Source organism: Aegilops tauschii, unplaced genomic scaffold (genome assembly GCF_002575655.3).
Source record: "Aegilops tauschii subsp. strangulata cultivar AL8/78 unplaced genomic scaffold, Aet v6.0 ptg001260l_obj, whole genome shotgun sequence".
NCBI classification, from domain to species: Eukaryota; Viridiplantae; Streptophyta; class Magnoliopsida; order Poales; family Poaceae; genus Aegilops; species Aegilops tauschii.
In genome coordinates, this window is record NW_027333461.1 from 20,001 (window position 1) to 30,699 (window position 10,699).

At 31.6% G+C, this 10,699-nt stretch overlaps 1 non-coding gene across 1 annotated transcript; it reads left to right on the forward strand.

Annotated features, from left to right (window-relative positions):
• Positions 1 to 5,409: 5,409 nt before the first annotated feature.
• Positions 5,410 to 5,489, forward strand: TRNAL-UAG (transfer RNA leucine (anticodon UAG)). The gene has a single exon. It is a non-coding gene; the product is annotated as a tRNA-Leu (tRNA).
• The last annotated feature ends 5,210 nt before the right edge of the window (positions 5,490 to 10,699 follow it).

Here is a 10,699-nt window from a genome sequence, read left to right on the forward strand (position 1 = left end):
AATGATAGTGAATAGAGAGAAAGATTCTTCTGATTTTCTTGTTTCTATCTACTAGACGCCGTAGAGAATTGAGAATTTTCATGTCTTTCAATTCTCGTACTCGTAATTGGAAAGTTATGGAAGGAGACCCATCATTTTGCAATGAAAACAACATATAAAACTCTGGACAATTTCGAAATCAGGCCAAGCGTCTTAATACATATGCAAAAAAATGCATTATTGGCCCACCATTGATTAGAAGATTTAGCTTGTATGAATCGCTATTGGTTTGATACGAATAATGACAATCGTTTCAGTATGTTAAGGATACAGATGTATCCACAATTCATTTAGAGTTACTTAATAGTCTATTTCTTATACCATATCTCTATCCCGTGAAATTCTCGAGCCAAAAGATGGATGCATATGCTGTGTTTCATTTTGCTAAATGATATCAATTAAATGGTGTATCAATTCCATAAATTGCATATAGCAATAAATAAATCAGCAAAATTCTTTCTAATATTTTAGATAGAAGAAATGTTTCTTCTATCTAAAATATTAGAAAGAATGTACCCTTCTATCCAAATCCAATTTGCATCGATAAAATAAATCCAAATTCCAGTAGTAGATGAATAATTGCAAATTTGTGTGTGTACGAGATTAGAATAACTTCAAAATAACTGACATAATTTTGTATTTTTCCTGATCAGAAAAATACATGAAAAAGAAAGGAGGTAGAAAAATTTTTGGATTTATGGTTAAAGAAGAAAAAGAAGAAAACAGGGGTTCTGTTGAATTTCAAGTATTCAGTTTCACCAATAAGATACGGAGACTTGCTTCACATTTGGAATTACACAAAAAAGATTTTTCATCGGAAAGAGGTCTACGAAGACTTTTGGGAAAACGTCGACGTTTGCTGGCTTATTTGGCAAAGAAAAATAGAGTACGTTATAAGAAATTAATCGGTCAGTTGAATATTCGGGAGCAGTAATTTAATCGTTCAAATTTTTTTCTTGTTTTATTATTTTTTTAGTAGTCTTATAGTAGTCTTAGATTTTTCATTTTGATGAGCCTCGCTTTGAGGAATTCATGGAATAATCCATTTTCATGGAATAATGAATTAAGGAAGAAAGGATATGAGTCTACCGCTTACAAGAAAAGATCTCATGATAGTCAATATGGGCCCTCAACACCCATCAATGCATGGTGTTCTTCGACTGATCGTTACTCTCGATGGTGAGGATGTTATTGATTGTGAACCCATATTAGGCTATTTACACAGAGGAATGGAAAAAATCGCGGAAAACCGAACTATTATACAATACTTACCTTATGTAACAAGGATATAGAGAGATTGTAGAAAGGGAGTTGTAAATTCCTTAACTTAAGAAAGAAAAAAGAATAAAAACACAGATACATAACATAAAAAAAAGAATAAATAAGACGAGATTCGACCTCCCCCTACATATTTAATTTCCTCTCCTATACAAAAACTAGCAAGACCCACTCCATTGGTAATTCCATCAATAACACCCTTATCAAAAAACTCCGTGAGTTCGGTTAACCCTCTTATACCGAGGGTAAAGACCCTAGTATAGAAAATATCTATATAACCACGATTATATGACCAACTGTATATATTTTTTTTTACTTGATCTAAAAATTCTTTTTTAGGATTTCCTTTGTAAAAAGAGTTTATTAAATCCAAATTCTGAAAAAAAGAATAAGCGGATCCATAGAAGATATATGCTATGAATAAACCAAAGATAGCTAGACTTACAGAAGAAATTGCATTAGTAATAAATTCATATGAATTTACAAAAGAATTAGAACTTTCCTGGGTAAAGTTTATTGAGGGAGTTAACCACTTTGATAATATGGTTAACTCTGCTATTCCATTACCAATTCCTCCATTATCAAAAGAGATTCCTATGAATCCAATGAACAAAGTGAAAAGTAGTAATATAAGAAGAGGAAATAACATAGTATTTCCCGTTTCATGCGGATAGGCAAAAGTGTTTTTAGCCCCAAAAGACGTAGTAAAGGATCCTATCCTATTTCTTGTATTACCTTGAATTTTTGGTATATTTTGTGAAAAAAAAGAAACTCCACTCTTCGTTGTTGATAAAACGAAATCCCTATTCACTCCTTTGGGTATCCTTTTTCCCCATAAGGATATTGAATACAAGGAACTCTCTTTAGTGCTACTGTAATTTTGAAAATGAACACGCAAATACCCATCAAATGTAAGTAAATATATCCGAAACATATAAAAGGCAGTTAATCCTGCAGTAAAGGAGGCTATTATTCCAAAAAAGGGCGAATACAACCAACTATTACTAAGGATTTCATCTTTGGACCAGAAACAAGCAAGAGGTGGAATACCACAAAGAGAAAGTGTACCCCATAAAAAAGTAGTTCTTGTGATTGGAATGTATTTTCTTAAACCGCCCATAAGAACCATATTTTGACTTTTATCTGGTGAATATCCAACAAGAGGTTCCATTGAATGAATAACGGATCCGGATCCCAAGAACAATAAAGCTTTTGAATAAGCATGAGTGATCAAATGGAATAAAGCAGCTTGATAAGAACCTATACCTAGAGCTAACATCATATAACCCAATTGAGACATTGTAGAATAGGCTAAGCTTCTTTTAATATCTCTCTGAGCAAGAGCTAAAGTAGCTCCTAAGAATAGTGTTATTGTACCTACTAAAGAAATAAAACTCATTATCAAAGGTAAAGATATGAAAAGAGGAAGAAGTCGAGCTAGAAGAAAAATTCCCGCAGCAACCATAGTTGCTGCGTGTATAAGAGCCGAAATAGGAGTGGGCCCTTCCATAGCATCGGGTAACCATACGTGAAGAGGGAATTGTGCGGATTTCGCAACTGCACCAAGGAATAATAAAAAAGCACACAAAGTAGTAAGTAAAGAGTTAATTCCATTATTAGGAATCCAGTTATTAGCTATTTTGAACAAATCCCTAAACTCTAAACTACCTGTTATCCAAAAAAAACCTAAAATTCCTAATAATAGACCAAAATCCCCTACACGATTAGTTACAAAAGCTTTTTGACAAGCACTCGCTGCGATTGGTCGTGTAAACCAAAAGCCTATCAATAAATAAGAACACATTCCCACGAGTTCCCAAAAAAAATAAATTTGTATCAAATTGGAGCTAGTAACCAATCCCAACATGGAAGTATTGAAAAAACTTATATAAACAAAAAATCTCAAATATCCTTCATCGTGAGACATATAACCATCACTATAAATAAGAACCAGGATTCCTACAGTAGTAATTAGCATTAACATAATAGAAGTAAGTGGGTCAATCAAGTATCCAAATTCTAAAGAAAAATCATTATTGACGGTCCAAGACCATAGATATTGATAGATCGAACTTCCATTTATTTGTTGAATAGACAGTTGAACTGAGAATACCATAGCTATACTTAAGAGTAAAACACTAGGAAAAGCCCATATGCGACGAAGATTTTTTGTTGCTGTAGGAATAAGAATAAGGCCAAATCCCATTGACATAATAACTGGAAGTGGGAGAAGAGGGATTACCCATGCATATTGATATGTATGTTCCATAAGAAAAGAAATTGCAATTTTTACTTCAATTTTTACTTCAATTTTTCTATAAAATTGTTTCCGATTCACCAAACCAATTCTTATCTCTTTCTGAAAGAATAAATAAAAAGAATAAGAAAAAATACTGAAATTCTTAATTTTTCCAAAATTTATCTCATTGAAATAATTAAAAATTAAGAATGGGTTTAGTTGGTTAAATTAAAAAAGTTAATAAAATAACTTCGTTACCTAGTTATTTTATTAACTAAATAAAGATATTTATAAAAATAAAAAAAAAAAGTGGAATCATTTTACTTTCTATTCATAATTCATTTTTATATTTCTTTAAAACAAAGATGAAACAGCTCTCTTGTTCCATAATTAACTGATTGAGTGAATTCCAATGAAAACCTATGTTTATAAGAAATTATCGAATAGTCCTTACTTCATATAGAACTAAAATCCTAATGACTATAAATTACCTAAGTTTTAGAATGTCTTGTTTAAGAGACTCAGTATTTTTTGTTTTGATTGGAATTCCTTTCCTTTATGGAATACCATTCTGAACTTAATTAACTATTTTCATTTTCCCTTCTTTTTATCCCCCCGTCTTATCTTATATGGGGGATAGGCTTCCATACCATATATCTATATATGGAGTATACTTGATATATAAATAGATATAAATAGATTTAAATGAGAAACCTTTCTATATATTCTATATTATTAAAAAACAAGTATAAAATATATAAAGAAAAAATGTTAAAAAATTCTTGTTGTCTTATCCGCATTAGACAAAATGAAGTAAAAAATAATTCAAAATTTAAGTATCTTTCAGTATCTAAGTATAAATACTAATAAAAAGAAGAAAGAAGGATTGATTTGCAGCAATAGATGTCTTTCACATACAACTAGAAAAAAGTAATTTCCTTTTTGAATGGCAGTTCCAAAAAAACGTACTTCAATGTCAAAAAAGCGTATTCGTAAAAATATTTGGAAGAAAAAGACTTATTTTTCCATAGTACAATCTTATTCTTTAGTAAAATCAAGATCATTTTCGAGCGGTAATGAGCATCCAAAACCAAAGGGTTTTTCTGGGCAACAAACAAATAATAAGATTTTGGAATAATATGAATTGACTTATCAAAAAAGAATTCCAATTATTTAATAATTTTGATTCTTCTTTGAATGTACTTTTATGTGTCGAATTACTCGGTACAATATTCTTAGAACAAAAAACCCCTCTTATCTTATATATACAAGAAAAAAAAGTTTTGTTTGGTATACTGTGTGCTAAGTATTCTTTTCCTATCAATGAACTTTTCATAATTTTCATAATAGAATCCTCATATTCTATTATGAAAATTATGAAAAGTGGAGTATTCTTACAATAGGACTTACAACTTCCACCTATCTTCTCCAAAATCATAAGGTTAGTAAATCTTATTAATAAGAGCATAAAGACTTTCATTCTAGAAATTTTTAAAAAATCCAAAAAGCCTTTTCCATTTATCCATTTTAATTTCATCATTAAATAGAAACCCTTTTGGATTTTTTTCATTGTATTGAAAGAATTTTCAAAATGTAAACGAGAAATTAATTAGAAAAAATTAGTTCTACAATTGCAAGTTAGAAAAAAGAAATTCCAACTCTTTCAAGCAGTGTTTGTGTTTCTATTGGGCAAAGCAAGAGTTTATTGTAAAAAAAAAATGGAAACGATACTACCAAACGAAGTCTATTTTAATGAAAACTCTAATGTTCCTAAATTTTATGGACTTTCCCAATATCGACGATTCCCAAGATAATAGCTATTATTCTTTTAAGTTACCTATTATTTGAAGTTAGCCGCCATGGTGAAATTGGTAGACACGCTGCTCTTAGGAAGCAGTGCTCAAGCATCTCGGTTCGAATCCGAGTGGCGGCATTCTTGAAAAAGAATACAATAGATTAGAAATCAATTCGAAATTTACAATTTTGTAATGGGACCTTCCCCTTATGCTATTTGCAACTTTAGAACATATACTAACTCATATCTCTTTCTCAACGATTTCAATTGTGATTACGATTCATTTTATAACCTTATTAGTTCGTGAACTTGGAGGATTACGTGATTCGTCAGAAAAAGGAATGATAGTTACTTTTTTCTCTATAACAGGATTCTTAGTTTCTCGTTGGGCTTCCTCGGGACATTTTCCATTAAGTAATTTATATGAGTCATTGATCTTCCTTTCATGGGCCCTGTATATTCTTCATACCATTCCTAAAATACAGAACTCTAAAAATGATTTAAGCACAATAACTACGCCAAGTACTATTTTAACGCAAGGCTTTGCCACATCGGGTCTTTTAACTGAAATGCATCAATCCACGATACTAGTACCTGCTCTACAATCTCAGTGGTTAATGATGCATGTCAGTATGATGTTATTAAGCTATGCAACTCTTTTGTGCGGATCCTTATTATCTGCCGCTATTCTAATCATTAGATTTCGAAATAATTTCCATTTCTTTTCTAAAAAGAAAAAAAATGTTTTAAATAAAACATTTTTCTTTAGTGATATTAAATATTTTTATGCAAAAAGAAGTGCTTTAAAAAGAACCTCTGTCCCTTCATTTCCAAATTATTACAAATATCAATTAACGGAGCGTTTGGATTCTTGGAGTTATCGTGTCATTAGCCTAGGATTTACCCTTTTAACCGTAGGTATTCTTTGTGGAGCAGTATGGGCTAATGAGGCCTGGGGATCCTATTGGAATTGGGATCCTAAGGAAACTTGGGCATTTATTACTTGGACCATATTCGCAATTTATTTACATAGTAGAACAAATACAAATTGGAAGGGTACGAATTCTGCACTTATAGCTTCGATAGGATTTCTTATAATTTGGATTTGTTATTTTGGTATAAATCTATTAGGAATAGGCTTACATAGTTATGGTTCGTTTACATTAACACCTAAATGATTACATAAAATAAAACCTTCATGAAATGAAGGTTTTTACTTTTATGTTTTATTTGAGAACCCCTTGAACGCCTTCTCAAAGGGTTCTCAAAAATTCGAGATAGATCTAATTATACTTTTTTACTTATTTCTGCATTAATAGAGCAGACGAGTAAAAAAAAGCAAACCTATTTAGGATAATAATTGGATAAGAGAGCCTCTACCCTGTCAACGGATAGGGAGAGAACAAAATCTGGATAAATACCAATTCCTATTACTGGTAAAAAGATACAGATTAAAATAAAGAGTTCTCGTGGTCCAGAATCCACAAAATTTGCGTTTGGAACATTAAATAGCTTGTATCCATAGAACATCTGGCGTAACATAGATAATAAATAAATAGGAGTTAATATCATTCCAATTGCCATTACAAAAGTAATTAGTGTTTTTGGCATTAACAGAAATTTTGGACTAGTAATTAGTCCAAAAAATACTACTAATTCTGCGACAAAACCACTCATTCCTGGTAAGGCAAGAGAAGCCATTGAAAAGCTACTAAACATGGTAAAAATTTTAGGCATTGGGATGGATATTCCCCCCAGTTCTTCGAGATAAACAAGACGCATTCTATCAGAAGCGGTTCCTGCCAAGAAAAAAAGTGTAGCACCAATAAATCCATGGGATAATATTTGTAAAATAGCTCCATTGAGTCCAATGTTGGTTATGGAACCAATTCCTATAATTATGAAACCCATGTGAGATACAGAGGAATAAGCTATTCTTTTTTTGAAATTTCGTTGACCAAGAGAAGTTGAAGCTGCATAGATTATTTGGATCGCTCCTATTATTACTAACCAGGGCGAAAATAGATAATGAGCATGAGGTAACAATTCCATGTTGATCCGAATCAATCCATATGCTCCCATCTTTAATAATATTCCCGCTAAAAGCATACATGTACTATAATGTGCTTCCCCATGGGTATCTGGTAACCACGTATGTAGGGGTATAATCGGCAATTTGACAGCATAAGCAATAAGGAAGCCAAAATATAAAAGTATTTCCAAGGTTGCAGGGTATGATTGATTAATTAATCTTTCCAAATCTAATCCTGGTTCGTTGGAACCATATAAGCCCATACCCAGAACTCCGATTAAGAAAAAAATGGAACCGCCTGCAGTATACAAAATAAACTTTGTAGCTGAATATAGACGCCTCTTCCCCCCCCACATGGATAAAAGTAAGTAAACAGGAATTAATTCTAACTCCCACATGATAAAAAAAAGTAAAAGGTCTCGCGAAGAAAATAATCCTATTTGACCACTATACATTGCGAGCATCAGGAAATAGAATAATCGCGAATTCCGTGTAATTGGCCAAGCTGCTAAAGTAGCTAAAGTAGTGATAAATCCTGTCAATAAAATAGATCCTAATGAAAGTCCATCGATTCCCAATCTCCAGTGGAAATCGAAGACATCTATCCATTTATAATCCTCCTTTAATTGGATTAAGGGATCCTCCAGTTGGAAATGATAACAGAACGCATAAGTCATTAGAAGGAATTCTAATAAACAAATAGATATAGTATACCACCTAACGACTTTGTTTCCCTTATGAGGTAAAAAGAAAATTAATGAACCTGCAAATATCGGCAAAACAACAAGTATTGTTAACCAAGGAAAATAACTCATGATAAAGTGATAAAGACAAGATACGTTTTGACCAGAAAAGCCCGTGCTCGATTATTTCGAGCACAGGCTTCTTCGGTAAAGAGGAATCAGACGATTCGAGTGAAGTTTTTTGTAACGTATCAATAAGATAGAGCCATGCTACGTGTTGTTTCAGGCCCTAAATAAACGCGGACACTTAAAAAATCTGTCGGGCAGGCAGATTCACATCTCTTACAACCCACACAATCTTCGGTTCTCGGCGCGGAAGCAATTTGCTTGGCTTTACATCCATCCCAGGGTATCATTTCTAATACATCTGTTGGACAAGCTCGTACACATTGAGTGCATCCTATACATGTATCGTAAATTTTTACGGAATGTGACATTGGATCTATAAATTTTTCTTTTCAACATAAAATTTTTCGATCTGGTAAAAATGAAATTAGTACTATAATGAGTCATATGTATTGTAGACACCAGACGAAGCAATGGTTTATCCAAACTTCAAAAATAAAAATCTATTTTTTAATCTGTTTGTGAGAAAGCGTGAAGAGAGCCAAGAGACTTTAATTTTGGATTTCAACAATAAGAAATAAGAAAGAATTTTACGAATTGTACAGACGAATTCGAATTAGCCAATAAATTGGCTATCGTCTTTTCAATATAAATTATTGCAATATTCAAATTGCAATATCAATGAATTACAAATACAAAAATTCATTTAAGTGAAAAAGAATACTATGCAATAATCTACTAAAAAAAGCAATAATCTACTAAAAAAAATGGATATTCTCAAATAATACTAAGAAAATAGTATTGATTTCTATTTATTTTAATATGTGCGCCTTTGTTTAGAGGATTCTATGTCTAATTATTCAAAATTCTAATTATTCAATAAATTAGATTGATTGATACGAGTGGATTTCCTATTACGATGGATGGAAGAAAGAATGGATAGTCCAATAGCGGCTTCAGCAGCCGCAAGGGCTATAACAAAAATTGCGAAAATATCTCCTTTTAATTGGCGACTATCAAATAGATCAGAAAATGTTACGAGATTTAGATTAATTGAATTCAGTATAAGTTCAAGACATATTAGAGCTCTAACCATGTTTCGGCTTGTGATCAATCCATAGATACCAATCGAAAATAAATAGACACTCAAAAAAAGTACATGCTCAAACATCATTAACTAACTCCTTATCAATCTCGATTCATTTCAATATGAGGGCAAGAATTGAACCGATTCAATTAATTACAATAGAACAATTACACAACAAAAGAGAAAATAAAGGAGGTATTTGTTGGCAGTAGATGGATTTTACTAAATCAAAATTGTGATTCTTTAGTTATTTATTTTAGATTTGCAATTCTTATAATTTGTACTTTTTCTAAGTTTTCTTATTGCCGAGCCATAGTAATTGCACCTATTAAAGAAACTAGAAGAATTATGGAAATGAGTTCAAACGGAAGATAAAAATCGGTTGCTAAATGAATTCCAATTTGTTGAACATTATTTATGAGACCCTGTTCTACTATTTGGTTTGATCTTGTAGTCCAAAGAATTCCATACCACGACGTATCTGGGATAGTAGTCATTAGCGAAAAAACAATAGTTATACAAACGAGTGAAGTGAACCCATCTCCAATAGTCCAATAATTCTTATCTTTAGACCATTCTGAGCCATTTACGAACATTACAGCGAATATGATCAAGACATTTATGGCTCCCACATAAATAAGAAGTTGTGCGACAGCTACAAAGTAGGAATTTAATAAAAAATAGAATAAGGATATACAAACAAGAACTAATCCCAGCGAAAAGGCAGAATAAATGGGGTTGGTAAGTAATACTACTCCTAGACCCCCTAGTAGAAGAACAAATCCCCCAAATAGCATAAGAATCTCATGTATTGGTCCAGGTAAATCCATTATGGATAAAAAGAAATTAATAGTATAAAATTTTTCATGAACTGACTAAAACTAAAGGATTCAAGGAAGGAAAAAAGGATTTGGGTATTTTTTTGTGTATAAACTGTATAGTTATAAATTATATTATATCACGAAAATCTAGTCTGATTTAAAATAAGAAATAATTTCCAATAAGCAGTAGTTTTTCTTTATAGTTTAATTTTAAAGTTTAATAAAGAATTATTAGATTTTTATAACAAAAAGACAAAATCAAAGTTTAGTAATCAGTAATCGTTCTTGAATTCGAAGATTTTTCTTTGTTTATTTTACTTTCAGACGAATTCCTAATTGTTTGAATTGTGTAATCTCCCATTATGGAGATTGGTAACCGACTTAAAGCAATTTGATTGTAATTCAATTCATGACGATCATAGGTAGAAAGTTCATATTCTTCAGTCATTGATAAACAGCTTGTTGGACAGTACTCAACACAATTGCCACAAAATATACAAACTCCGAAATCAATACTATAATTAAGCAATTGTTTTCTTTTAATATCCTTTTCAAATCTCCAATCCACAACGGGTAAATCTATCGGACATACGCGAACA